We start from the raw sequence: 13644 nt of genomic DNA, 5'->3' as shown, positions 1-13644 counted from the left end.
TAGTAAGAGTATGAAAGATTATAGCTTTCAAAAGGAATACAGTTTTTGTGACTGAATAAAATATCGCTGTATACAAAATTAATGTGTCCTAGGGAAATTATAAATCATCTACTTTCAATAGCCTCTAGAAAATGGCAATAGCAGGTATTGTGATTTGATATGAAAATTGATATATACATAAATATACCTTATAGGAATTCAAATGCAAAAGGCATCAGTATTTTAGACTGCATAGTTTCTCTGCAGACATAATCGTAAGTGCCAAAAAATTGTATCTAAATACTCCATAATAGCCACTTCTATTACTTCAATGGACAAATATTAATTTGTAATCCTTAATTTAAATGCATGTTTCAATGAAAAAATAGAAATAATACTTTTTAATATTCCACTCACCCATGAAAAAAACCTGGCTGTTTTCCAACAAAAGAGCAAGTGTGATTTCCTAAATAAAACTTTAGTGTCTTAATTATATGCAATTATACTATAATAATTTTTCTTAAAATGAGAGCCGACCAGCCCTAGCCTATGTGTCTCAGTGACTAGAGCGTCTGCCTGCTGACTGAAGGGTCCCAGGTTCAATTCAGGTCAAGAGCACATGCCCGGGTTGTGGGCTTGATCCCCACTAGGGGGCGTGGAGGAGGCAGCCAATCAATGATCTCTCTCATCATTGATGTTTATATCTCTTCTGCCCTCTCCCTTCCTCTCTGAAATCAATAAAGAGAGAGAGAGAGAGCAGACCATAGCATAAACTTTTATTGGTTTTAAACACACTCATCATCATCACCATCACCATCATTAATATCATCACCCTCATCCTCCTCCTCATCATCATAATCATCATCATCATCTTCATCTTACCACCACCACTATCACTACCACTCCCAACAACAACAAAGAACTTCTAAATAATACATTTCTTGATCAGCATCCCTGGACTGTTGGTTACACAATGCTGGGTACTGAGTGTGAAAGTGGATTGATTTCAGGGGTTCTCTATGGACTATATGCATTTATTATCTAACGATAAAAGATACTCTTTAACCATCTAGAAATGAATGAGGAATGAGGGTTGAAAAGCCCGTGTGTTCAACTTGTAAAGACCTTTAAAGGATGTCTAAGGGAAAGTAATTGTAAAAATCTCATAATTTAAGGCAAACTATGATATTGAATATTGCTATCTGACTTACTTTCCAGTTTTATTCTTATCTTTATGGGTTAACTTCCATACTAATGAATGTTGATCATACTGATTTCAGAATAAAATGAAAGGAGGGGGAAGGGGAGAAATAAAATGTAATAAAGCCCAGAAATTAGAGAGAATTCTAAAAAAAATAAAAAGAAGAAGAAGAAAAGAAAGTGAATTTAACATCTTTCAAACTCTTATGAACTTGGCATGGTCTTTCAGAGATCCATGCCAGAAGAGAAGCTAACAGTTTTAAAATAATTGCTATGTATCATGCACTGTGCTAAACAGCTGCCATCTTATTTTCTCTTATTCATTAAAAACACTTGAGAAATCTTTCTTCTTATAAGTACTTTACAAGATAAAGTATAAGTGAAGTTCAGGGAGATACCTCAAGAGTAGAAGATGCTAAGCACAATAATAAACTGAATCAGGAGGGTAGACATTTCTTGAAACAGATTCATTTTCAGTTGATTTTAAGCATAGAAAGGAAAGTAAAAAAAGGTTGGAACTGGATAATGTTTCTCCTGTGAATCAGGAATTGCCAAGTTATGGTTTGTCTAAACTATTGATCTGCACAGTTGGTGTCCAGAGGTTGAAAAGCCCCTCTGTGTTTAACTTGTAAAGACCTTTAGTCTAAAGGATGTTTGATTATGCCGAGGATGGTGATTAATAGCTGGGAGGGCTTAAGGCCCCCCCCCTCAATGAGTGCTGTGATTTAAAGCTAACTGTGACCCTCTCAACACAATAGCCACCTTGCTACATTGAACAGTTTCCCAGCCAGAGACTTCAAAATTCCAAAGTCTGCATCCATTTCTATTGAAATCTATCTCTGGGTCTAAGTGAAATCCTCTTCTCACCCTACACATTCCAATTTGTCTTGTTCTTTTCTGACTCGTTGATCCAACTCCAAAGAAACCATTAGGAAAACCCTTTCCCAACTCCATTCTCTACCATGAACTTGAATTGTAGCCTTCAATTTTATTTCTATGAATCCTCCTATTGGATTTACACTCTACTCAAATAATTATTAACTATTGGACACATCTCTGTCACCTGTAAAATGGGATATTTGTTTTAATCCATATCTTTGAGACTTTGCTGGGGGTTCATAGGATTAAGTCACATGATAGGGTGTTGGAGGCGTGACAAACCGCAGAGGCATTGCTCAGCCAGAGACTTCTTGAATGGGGGCAGCTCTGCCTTCTGTTCACATATTAATTGGACTTCTTCATAGGATTTCATTAGAAGTGATCTGAAGCTACAGCAAATTTGAAGACCATTGGATCAGGTTCTTTCTATCTCAAATAGTCTAAGGTAGTAATACACTATGATTCTGTAACCTTAACTACTCTAACAGAAGGAAGGGCTGTTTTACATTTTGCTTGTATTCAGAGACTTAGAAACAGACAGGTTTCTAGGAGACTAATCCGTGGGCAACATACATGCACTCCTAGGAACTGATTCTGGCAGAGGGCCTTCGGGGGATAAATTCCTTTCTCATGAAATCATTCATAGTCACTCCTCAGGAACTAGAAAAGAAAACTCATTAACTACTTTCCCTGGCACTATTGACCCTGCTAATTTGATGTAGCAGAGCAATGCTGGTTAATTCTAGTCAGAGCCAAAGAGTAGGTATCAACTTAGCTCTCCCTTCCTCCCTGACTCTCCCACTCCCGTGGCAGCTCCTCCCATTCTGGCTGAGGACTTGATAGAGCAGAACTGACATTTATAATACCTCTCAGGTCACTCAACGTTGCCATGGTTCCTCGAAATCTACCCCAACATCTAGAGGATGATCACCAGAGGAGAAGTAGAATGTGCCCCTTCTCAGCTTTTGGTGCTGTGAAGAGCAATCCAGTCTTCCCTTGGTGACTGCATAGCTCACTGCAGGACCTGCTGCCTCAAAACCTAGTGAACATGTCTGCTGTGTACTATATACTATGTATTTGTATAAATCAGGGTGGATTGGGTGGCAGCAAAGTGTTTTGTTACAAACTTGACTCTATTTTGAGCTCCTAAGAAGAAAGAATGTTAAAGGTTCAAATTGTTAGTATTAGAGTCACTAATGTGAATAATTGTAATGCTTTCTGGGACAGTTCCTTAGGATGGTACAGGAGTGGCATTGTATTACCTGAGCTCCCCTATCCATCTGCTTTCAGCCTCACCCCTCATATTCCATCCCCTGCTTACAGAGCAATCTATCTCAAATGTAAATGTGAACATGCCATCTTCTGCCTCAATGCCTTCCACAGAGTTCCACTGACTTCTGAATAAAGTACAAGATCTTTGGCAGAACATACAAAGAGCTGCCTAATCTTGCTTGATTCTCTACCCCGTGCCTTTGGTTCCCGCCATTCCATTATCACTTTAGCTGAGGGTGAGAACCTAACATCTTAGCCTAGTTGGATACAGTATCTTGAGAATACCTTCTTTTTTCTTTTAAAAATAATAGACTGTGTTTCTCAAGGCTCCCTGTAACAAAATCAGTGCATTTCTCTATTAAAAATAACACTTGTAATAATAATGGACAGTTATTGCCAGGCACTAGTGAGTTGTTAACTCATGTAATCATACAATAACCCTAAGAGATAGGTACTACTTCTAACGTAATCTGTTGCATGAGGAAACGGAGACACAGAGAGGTTAAATAATTACCCAAGTCTGCAAGGCCAGGTTTCAAACTCTGGCAGTGAGGTTCCAGGAGTCATGCTCTTAGCCATCCTCTCATATAGCCTCTCATCAAAATGCAGCTCACGGGCCCCACCACAGCCTACGGGTACACATTTTTTTTTTAAATATTTTTTATTGATTTTTTACAGAGAGAAAGAGAAAGGGATAGAGAGTTAGAAACATGGATGAGAGAAACATCGATCAGCTGCCTCTTGCACACACCCTACTGGGGATGTGCCCGCAACCAAGGTACATGCCCTTGACCGGAATCGAACCTGGGACCCTAGAGTCCGCAGGCCGACGCTCTATCCACTGAGCCAAACCGGTTTCGGCAGGGTACACATTTTAAACAAGATCCCAAGGCAATTCTTCTACACAGGAGGTTGAAAACTGTTACTGTAAATTGTGTTCAAATAGAAAAAATGTAGTGGAAGGTGAGTGCTCCCTAGTGTATACATCTGATGTCTCCTTTTTTTTTTTTTTTATGTTTAATCAGATCTTTTATCTGTTCTTACAAAAGAGCCAGATTTCATGCTGGACCAATTTTAAGGACTACATCGAGTTAAATTATTTCCACACCAATGACTTAATTAATTAACACTACATTAAACTCATTTTTGCCATGAAATATTATATAAATACTAGAGGCCCAGTGCACGAATTCATGCCTGGGTGGGGTCCCTGGCATGGCCTGGCGGCATTCGGCCGAAACCGGCAGTCCAACGCCGCCTGCCACTCCTGCCTGCCACTCCCACTCATCTTGGCCCTGCTGCACCTGCTGCAGGCTCATGCCCAGTCAATCCCAATTGGGAGAGGCTCGCACCGCCACAGCAGTGCTTGCCAGCTGTGAGCCCTCCTGAGGGGTGTATGGGGGGTGACGGGGGGGGGGACACAATTGGCACCCCTCCTGAAGGATATAGGGGGGGCGGGACACAATTGGCACCCCTCCTGAAGGGCATAGGGGGGCTGGGACACAATTGGCCCTCCAGGTGGGTGGTGGTATGCCCTTGCTGGCCTGGGATCTGGATACATCTTGCTGACATTTACACCAGTTGTCGGCAGCCACCTAGTGGCCACTTTTATATTATTTCTTTCTTGCAGAGTGTCTAGAGAGGGGAAGCAGCCCCAGTGCCTGAGGCCGACTTCTAGGAGGCCAGCAGATCTGTCGGGATTGTGCCACAGGCACTGGTCCATTGGTTCTGGGCCATCCTCCAGAGATTGGACCTGAAGGACTACTGAGGGATGAGTGGTTGCTGCCGGGCTGATGGGCCACCGGGATAGGTCAGTCAGCTGAGCAGTGCTCCCACTGTGGGAGCACACTGACCATCAAAGGGCAGTTCCTGCATTGAGCATCTGCCCCCTGGTGGTCAGTGCACATCATAGCGACCGATCAACCAGTCATTCAGTCATTTGGTCGCTTAGGCTTTTATATATAGAGATTGCCAGAGAACTGTTTCTCTTCCCACCCAGCAGCTCTTGGAAATCCAATGTAAGTATTGGAAGACTAGTGTTGCTCAGTGATTGAGCATCATCCCATGCACTAAGAGGCTGCAGGATCAATTCCTGATCAGGGCACATGCCCTGGTTTCAGCTCGATGCCATGTAGAAGGCATGCAGGAGGCAGCCAATCTATGCTTCTCTTCCATCAATGTTTCTTATCACTCTCTCCCCCTCTCCCTTCATCTCTCTCTCAAAAACAAACAAAAAACAAAACAAATAAAACATATTAAAGTATCCATTGCAACTTGCTAATAAAAACTTATTTTAAAAATAAATAAATAAATATTAGAAGACTCCATCCCAACACGTCTGGTTGTTAGACCTGGAGGCTCATATCTTTAGTTACCATAACTGCTAAATGGGAAACACCAAATGCACTATGTGCAGGAGGCAGGTTTTACTCACCCTACCTGTGGTGGCTGCCTTATGTCCTTCATTGTCTTCAGTAGGTCCTGCACAATTTATTACCTTAGAAGGGAATTAGACTTTGGGCCTTCTGTTCTTCTCTTGTCCTATTAAATTAAAGTTGGAAGAGAGAACAAACCATTTATAATTTGGTGTGATGTGTATAAATTCCTGTATTTCTACATTAGACTAATGTTTATTCTCAAACAGAAAACCACCCATATATTTTTTAGGTTGGAGTTAAGTGTCTGTAGCAAAAGGATCCCAGAATGTAGTGGTTAAAATAAGATTGAAGTGTATTCTCTATGATACAAATGTCCAGAGATAGTAGTCCATTGAGAAGAACTCTCACATCTACACTCAACACACAGATTCCATTTCTGGGTTCAAAGTGGTTGCCTCACTTCCCAGCCAGTGGAGAAAGGCCAGGGAAGAGCACGTCCGTTCCTCTTCAGAACAAACCCAGAAGTGGCAGACAACAGTTCTGCTCACATTCCACTGGCCAGAATTTGGTCACAAGCTTCCAGAGAGGAGGGGTGTGTCTTTAATGAGACAGCTGTATGACCCACTAAAACCTGGAGTACCATCATTAAAGGAAGAAAGGGAAAACACATTTTTAGTGGACAACTGGTCTTTGCCATAACCCACTTCATATATTTGGACATTTCCAACATGATTCTCTAAGCAGCCAGTTATTCACAGAAAATAGGTAAGAAAAGAAGTAACAAGGAAGAAACCAAGATGGCGGCATAAGGTAAACACCTAACTGTTGCCTACCACAACAATTTTGAAACTACAACTGGAAAACAGAGTGCACACCGTCCAGAACCACCAGAAAGCTGGCAGAGTGGAAAACCTACAACTAGAGAAAAAAAGAGAGGGGGACGCTGAGCCTCAGGAGCTGTGGAGGTGCGGAGATCCGTGAGCGCAGAAAGGGTGGGCGGCTGAATACACGGCAGGCTTGCTCGCAGCGCGCGGAGAGGGAGGGCAGCGGACGCTGCGTGGCTAGCTTTCTCATTTGGGAGAAAAACAAAATCTCCCGACTGCACTGAAATACAGCTGCGGTCGGGGAGAAACTGGTCTGTTCGGCAGCGGACGAGGCTTGAAAGCTGCCTTCTCTCAAAGGCGCGCAGCCATTGATTAGGGCATGGAGAAACCTGCCCTCTTAGGGAGGCGTGGATGGAAACCAAGTTTGTCTGCACCATTCTGAGACTCCGCCCCATTCAAGCTGAGCACAGCCCTCCCGTGACTGGATTTCTCGTTCGGGAGAAAAACAAAACCTCTGGTCTGCACTGAAATCCAGCCCCAGATGGGGAGAAACGGGTCTGTTAGGCAGCGGGAGAGGCTCGAAAGCTGCCTTCTCTCAGAGGCACGCAGCCATTAATTCGGGCACAGAGAAACTGCCCCTCTTAGGGCGGAGCAGACGGGAAACCAAAGCTTGTCTGCACCACCCTGAGACTCTGCCCCATCCAAGCTGAGCACAGAAGCTCTCCCAGTGGAGACACTGCTGATCCTCACAGCCAATTGGCTTGGAGATCAATTCCCGCCAGTGATATCAACAATCCCAACCACTCTGAACTCCAGTTTCTGGGGACACGCGGGGGACCCAGACGCCTACGGGACTCTCGGTCATTGGTTGGAGAGTGAGAGTGACTTTTCTGTCAGTGTGGACGACACCAGATTTCAACCACTCTCATAAGGGACACATTCAAGAGGCAAACTCAGTGAGCACCAAAGCCCTACTGTGTCTCCAGCACAACAATTCTTCCGTTATATACACAGCAGGCCCTCACAACCAATTGGACCAGAGGTCAATTCCTTCCAGTGTACCAACAGCAATCAGGGCTTTTAACTACACCAAGACTTTCCACTCAGCCCACAAAGGGGAGTACCAAGAGCGACCACCTAGGGTGATTGGGGAAGCTGAGCTACCGGCCCCTATAGGTCACCGACCACACAAAGCCACTCCATCAACACAGGCAGGCAGCCAAAATGTGGAGACATCGAAGTATGTCACAAGTAGGAGAGATAGATGAAAGCAAACTAATGGACGACACAGTGTTCAGAACCATATTTATAAGGTTACTCAAGAATCTTCTAAAAACTGCTGAGAAACTTGAAGAGACCTTCAAGGACCTAAATGAGTATACCAAAAAAATGGAAAAGGACCAGTCAGAAATTATGCATACACTGTCTGAAATAAAGAATATACAGAGTAGACCACCGCACCCGAAGAGTCAAACCAAAGATCTGGAATATGAGGAAAGAAAAAAACACCCAACCAGAGAGGTGGAAAGAAAGAAGAATCCAAAAGTGTGAGGATAGCATAAGGAGCCTCCAGGATGGCTTTAAGCATACCAATATCCGAATTTTTGGGGTGCCAGAAGAGAGAGAGCAAGATACTGAAAACCTATTTGAAGAAATAATGACAGAAAACTTCCCCCACCTGGTGAAAGAAATAGACTTACAAGTTCAGGAAGCGCACAGAACCCCAAACAAGAGGAATCCAAAGAGGACCACACCAAGACACATCATAATTAAAATGCCAAGGGCCAAAAGACAAAGAGAGAATCTTACAAGCAGAAAGAGAAAAACAGTTAGTTACCTACAAGGAAGCACCCATACGACTGTCAGCTGATTTCTCAACAGAAACTATGCAGGTCAGACAGAATGGCAAGAAATATTCAAAGTGATGAATAGCAAGAACCTACAACCAAGACTACTCTACCCAGCAAAGTTATCATTCAGAATTGAAGGGCAGATAAAGAGCTTCACAGATAAGAAAAAGCTAAAGGAGTTCATCACCACCAAACCAGTATTATATGAAATGCTAAAAGGTATTCTTTAAAAAGAGGAAAAAGAAGAAAAAAGTAAAGATAAAAATTATGAACAACAAATACATATCTATCAACAAGTGATTCTAAAAATCAAGTGAATTCAAAATCTGAGGAACAGAATAAACTGGTGAACATAATAGAATCAGAGACATAGAATGGGAGTGGATTGATAATTCTCAGGGGGAAAGGGTGTCTGTGTGGGGGTATGGGAAGAGACTGGACAAAAATCATACACCTATGGATAAGGACAACAGCGGGGAGGGAACCGGGTGATGGGGAGATATGGGGAAAAAAGGAGAAACAATTGTAATAATCTGAACAATAAAGATTTATTTAAAAAATAAAAATAAAATAAAATAAATTACCAGGTATTTGAAAAATACCAGTTTATGAAGTAGATGTCAACTTGTAACTGACCACATCTATGGTTAGACTCCTGAGTGTTCATATGCATCTTTTGTGGTATAGGAAGACAACAGGGATTTCCCATACCGTTAGGGCAATATTGGTGCCTCAACTCCAAGTTGTGAATGAAGCTTTCCAGCTTGAAGTGCCTTTCTAGAAGAAATTTCTTCTCTACTTAACAAAATAATAGTTCTATCCTCCCACCCCGCCCTAATAAATGTGTAAAAAATCACCATCCAATTTGAAGCATAGAAGAAAACAGATGTTGAGGTTCTTAAATAGCCATTTCTATGCTCTGTTTCCCCTTACATGCTCCTGTAATACTTAATGTGAGTACTTTGTTAGTGTTTCTGTAACATATGACATTGTAGAATGTGAAGAACAGAGTCACTGTGTGATAATCTATTTCTTAAGTTTGACTTTCAAAATTTGAGAATTGGATAAAATAGTACAATTTAGTAAAGAGACAGTGGGAAGTATGAGTGTAAGTGTGTTTAGAAGGCAGTAACACTGTCTGTCATAGGGATGCCAGAGTCCTTCTCAATACTCTCTGAAAAAGGGCAGATTCATATACCCAAGGGCAGTCCCAAATCATTTATGTTCAACAGAGCTTTGGAGAATAGAGGAGGGGTAGAGTTCATAAGGATTCTGAGAAGCACGTGTAGCTTGAATAGTGATACTTAATATATCTATACCTCCTGAGTTTGTATAAGACTAAGCAGATTATTTCTGGCTGGCAGGGTCACATGGAACACAGAGCAGTGTAGGAAACTAGGTTAAATAATGATAAGAACACCTACCTTACAATTTATATGTTACAATTTATTGTAAACTTTTTATTTGTCCCTGTTAGCTTTTGAATGCTTGAAATTACTAGAATGGGGGATGACTTTTACTCTCTACTGACAAATCAGGCTTGAATACAGGTATCCTTCTTGAGACCATTTAAATCCCCAGGAAGTGTGATTTAAAATCATACTAATCAGGCTGTTAAGATCTTTTTTAGCCATCTAATCTAATAATAGACAAATATGCAAATTGACCGCACCTTCGCTACATCTAAGCCACGCCCACAAGCCAATCAGGACGAGTATGCAAATTACCCCAACAAAGATGGTGGCTAATTTGCATATCAAGACAGTGTTGAAAGAAGCCAAGAGCTGCAGAAGGGAGTAAAGCTTCGAAGAAGCAAGCAAGCCGGTGGAGGTGGGGAGAAGGGAGGAGCGAAGTCAGGGCCGGGAGCGAAGGGAAAAGCAGGTGGGCTGGAGGAGAAGGCGGGGCGGGCAACAAGGAAGGAGCGGAGGCGGGGCCGGGGGTGAAGGGAAAAGCAGGCAGGCTGGAGGAGAAGGCGGGGCGGGCGACAAGGGCAGAGCGGAGGCGGGGTAGAGTGCAGCAGGAAATCCTATTGCAGGATTTTTCCTGCAATGGGAACGCTAGTAATATTATAAGGTGAAAGCAGGGAGAGTGGTGGAAGCTGGGGGAGGAAATGAGGGAAGCTCAGAGGCTAAGGATGGGGAGTGATGGAAACCTAGAAACTAGCTCCCAGCTGGCTCAAGGTGAGCCTATCTGACTGGACAAATGTTCAATATGGCCTGTGCCTAATTATCTTTTAGTATCTTTCTGGGTACTCTCAGAATCAGAGCAATAATGAAGGGGGTTCTTTAAACTGTGCCAGAGATGCCCTGGCTGGGTAGCTCAATTGGTTAGAGCTTCAAACTAATACAACAAGGTTGCAGGTTTGATCCCAGGTCATTGCACATACAAAAAGCAACCAATGACTGCATAAATAAGTGGGAAAATAAATCGATGTTGTTCCTTCTCTCTCTCTAAAACCAATGAGAGGAAACGCCATACTGTCTTCCACAGTGGCTGCACCAGTCTGCATTCCCACCAGCAGTGAATGAGGGCTCCTTTTTCTCTGCAACCTCTCCAGCACTTGTCATTTGTTGATGATAGCCATTCTGGCAGGTGTGAGATGGTACCACATTGTTGTTTTGATTTGCATCTCTCAGATGATTAATGACTTTGAGCATGTTTTCATATGTTTCTTGGCCTTCTGTATGTCCTCTTTCGAAAAGTATCTATTTAGGTCCTTTGCCCATTTTCTTAATTGGATCGCTTATCTTCCTTTTGTTAAGTTGTATGAGTTCCCTGTAAATGTTGGAGATTAAACCCTTATCGGAGATAACTTTGGCAAATATGTTCTCCCAAGCGGTGGGCTTTCTTGTTGTTTTGTTGATGGTTTCTTTTGCTGTGCAGAAGCTTTTTATTTTGATGTAGTCCCATTTGTTTATTTTCTCCTTAAGTTTCCATTGCCTTAGGAGCAGTATCAGTAAAGATATTGCTACAACAAATGTCTGCTATTTTGCTGCTTATGGCTTCTAAGATTTTTATGGTTTCCCATCTTACATTTAAGTCCTTTATCCATTTTGAGTTTGTTTTTGTGTATGGTGTAAGTTCTTTGAGAAGACAAACAAGATTGATGAACCTCTAGCCAGACCCATCAAGAAATAGAGAGAGAGGATCCAAATAAACAAAATAAAAAATGAAAGAGGTGAAGTAACAACTGACCCCACAGAAATACAAAAGAACATAAAAAAAAAAATACTCTGAGCAACCACATTCCAACAAGCTGAACAACCTGAACAAAATGGACATAGTTCTAGAAAAATACAATCTTTCAAAACTCAGTCAGGAAGAATCAAAAACTTTGAATAGGTCTATAACTACTGATGAAATTGAAGAATTAATAAAAAAAATTTTTTCAGCAAACAAAAGCCTTGGTCTGGATGGCTTCACAGGGTTGTTTTACCAAACATTCAAAGAAGAGCTAACACCTATTCTCCTCAAACTATTCCAAAAATTCCATGAGGAAGGAACACTTCAAACCTCTTTCTGAGGCTAATTTAGCCTAATTTCAAAACGAGATACAGACACTACAAAGAAACAGAAATACAGGCTAAAATCCCTAATGAGCTAAAATTCTCAAAACAATATTACCAAACGCAATCCTGCAATGTATTTAAAAGATCATACTCAAAGACAAAGTGGGATTTATTCCAGGGATGCAAGGCTGGTTCAATATTTACAAGTCAACAAAAGTGATACATCACATCAACAAAGTAGAAGACAAGCATCCCATGATCATACCAATTGACACAGAAAGAAAATTCAACAAAATCCAACAATGTTTTTTGATAAAATTCTCAGCAAAGTGGGAATAATAAAATCATATATGACAACCCTACAGCCAAAATCATACTCAATGGGCAAAAAGTAAAACCATTTCCCCTAAGAACAGTAACTACACAGGGATGTCCACTTTCACAATCCTTATTCAACATAGTACTTGAAGTCCTAACCACAGTGATCACACAAGAAGAAAAAAATAAAAAGCATCCAAATTAGAAAGGAGGAAGTAAAACTCTCATTATTCACAAATGGCATGATATTGTACATAGAAAATCCTAAAGAATTCATAAAAAATTACTAGATTTAATAAATGAATTCAACATTGTAGCAGGATACAAAATTAACACCCAAAATGGATAGCATTTTTATATATCAATAATGAATTCTCAGAAAGAGAAACTAAACAAACAGTCCCATTTACCATTGCAACAAAAAAATTAAGGTAATTAGGAATAAACTTAACCAAGGAGGTAAAAGACCTGTACTCGGAAAACTACAGAACATTGAAAAGAGAGATAGATATAAACAAAAGGAAGGAAATACCATGTTCATGGATTGGTAGAATCAACATCATTATAATGTCCATACTACCCAAAGAAATCTATAAACTCAATACAATCCTTATTAAAATACCAGCAGCATATTTCACAGTCCTAGAACAAACACTCCAAAAATATATATGGAACCAAAAAAGATGCCGAATAGCCACAGCAATCTTGAGAAAGAAAAGCAAAGTAGAGGGATCACAATACCAGATATCATGTTATACTACAAAGCCACCATAATCAAAACAGCCTGGTAATGGCACAAGAACAAGCATATAGATCAATGGAACAGAACAGAGACCCCAGAAATTGACTCATGCCGTTATGCTTAATTAATATTTGACAAAGGAGGCAAGAGCATACAATGGAGTAAAAACAATCTCTTCAATAAATGGTGTTGGGAAAACTGGATAGGGACATACAAAAAATATGAAACTAGACCACCAACTTACACTATACACAAGAATAAACTCAAAATGGATAGAAGACCTAAATGTAAGTTGTGAAACCCTAAAATTCTTAGAAGAAACCATAGGCAGAAAAAGCTCAAATATCTCTCATAGCAATATGTTTACTGACACATCTCCTAGGGCAAAGGAAACTAAGGAGAAAATAAACAAATGGGACTACATCAAAATAAAAAGCTTCTGCACAGCAAAAGAAACCATCAACAACGTGAAAAGGAGTCCACTTCATGGGAGACCATATTTGCCAACAATACAACTGATAAAGGCTTAATTTCCAAAATATATAAGAAACTCATACAACTTTACATTCCAATTTTTAAAATAGGCAAAGAACCTAAATAGAAACTTCTCCAAAGTGGACATATGGAAGGCCAAGAGACATATGAAAAAATGCTCAAAATCACTAATCATATTCATATATGCATGGCCCATGA

The sequence above is a fragment of the Eptesicus fuscus genome, chromosome 3 (genome assembly GCF_027574615.1).
Source record: "Eptesicus fuscus isolate TK198812 chromosome 3, DD_ASM_mEF_20220401, whole genome shotgun sequence".
NCBI classification, from domain to species: domain Eukaryota; kingdom Metazoa; phylum Chordata; class Mammalia; order Chiroptera; family Vespertilionidae; genus Eptesicus; species Eptesicus fuscus.
The sequence above is the reverse complement of the archived record's forward strand: the minus strand, read 5'-3'. Positions refer to the sequence as shown.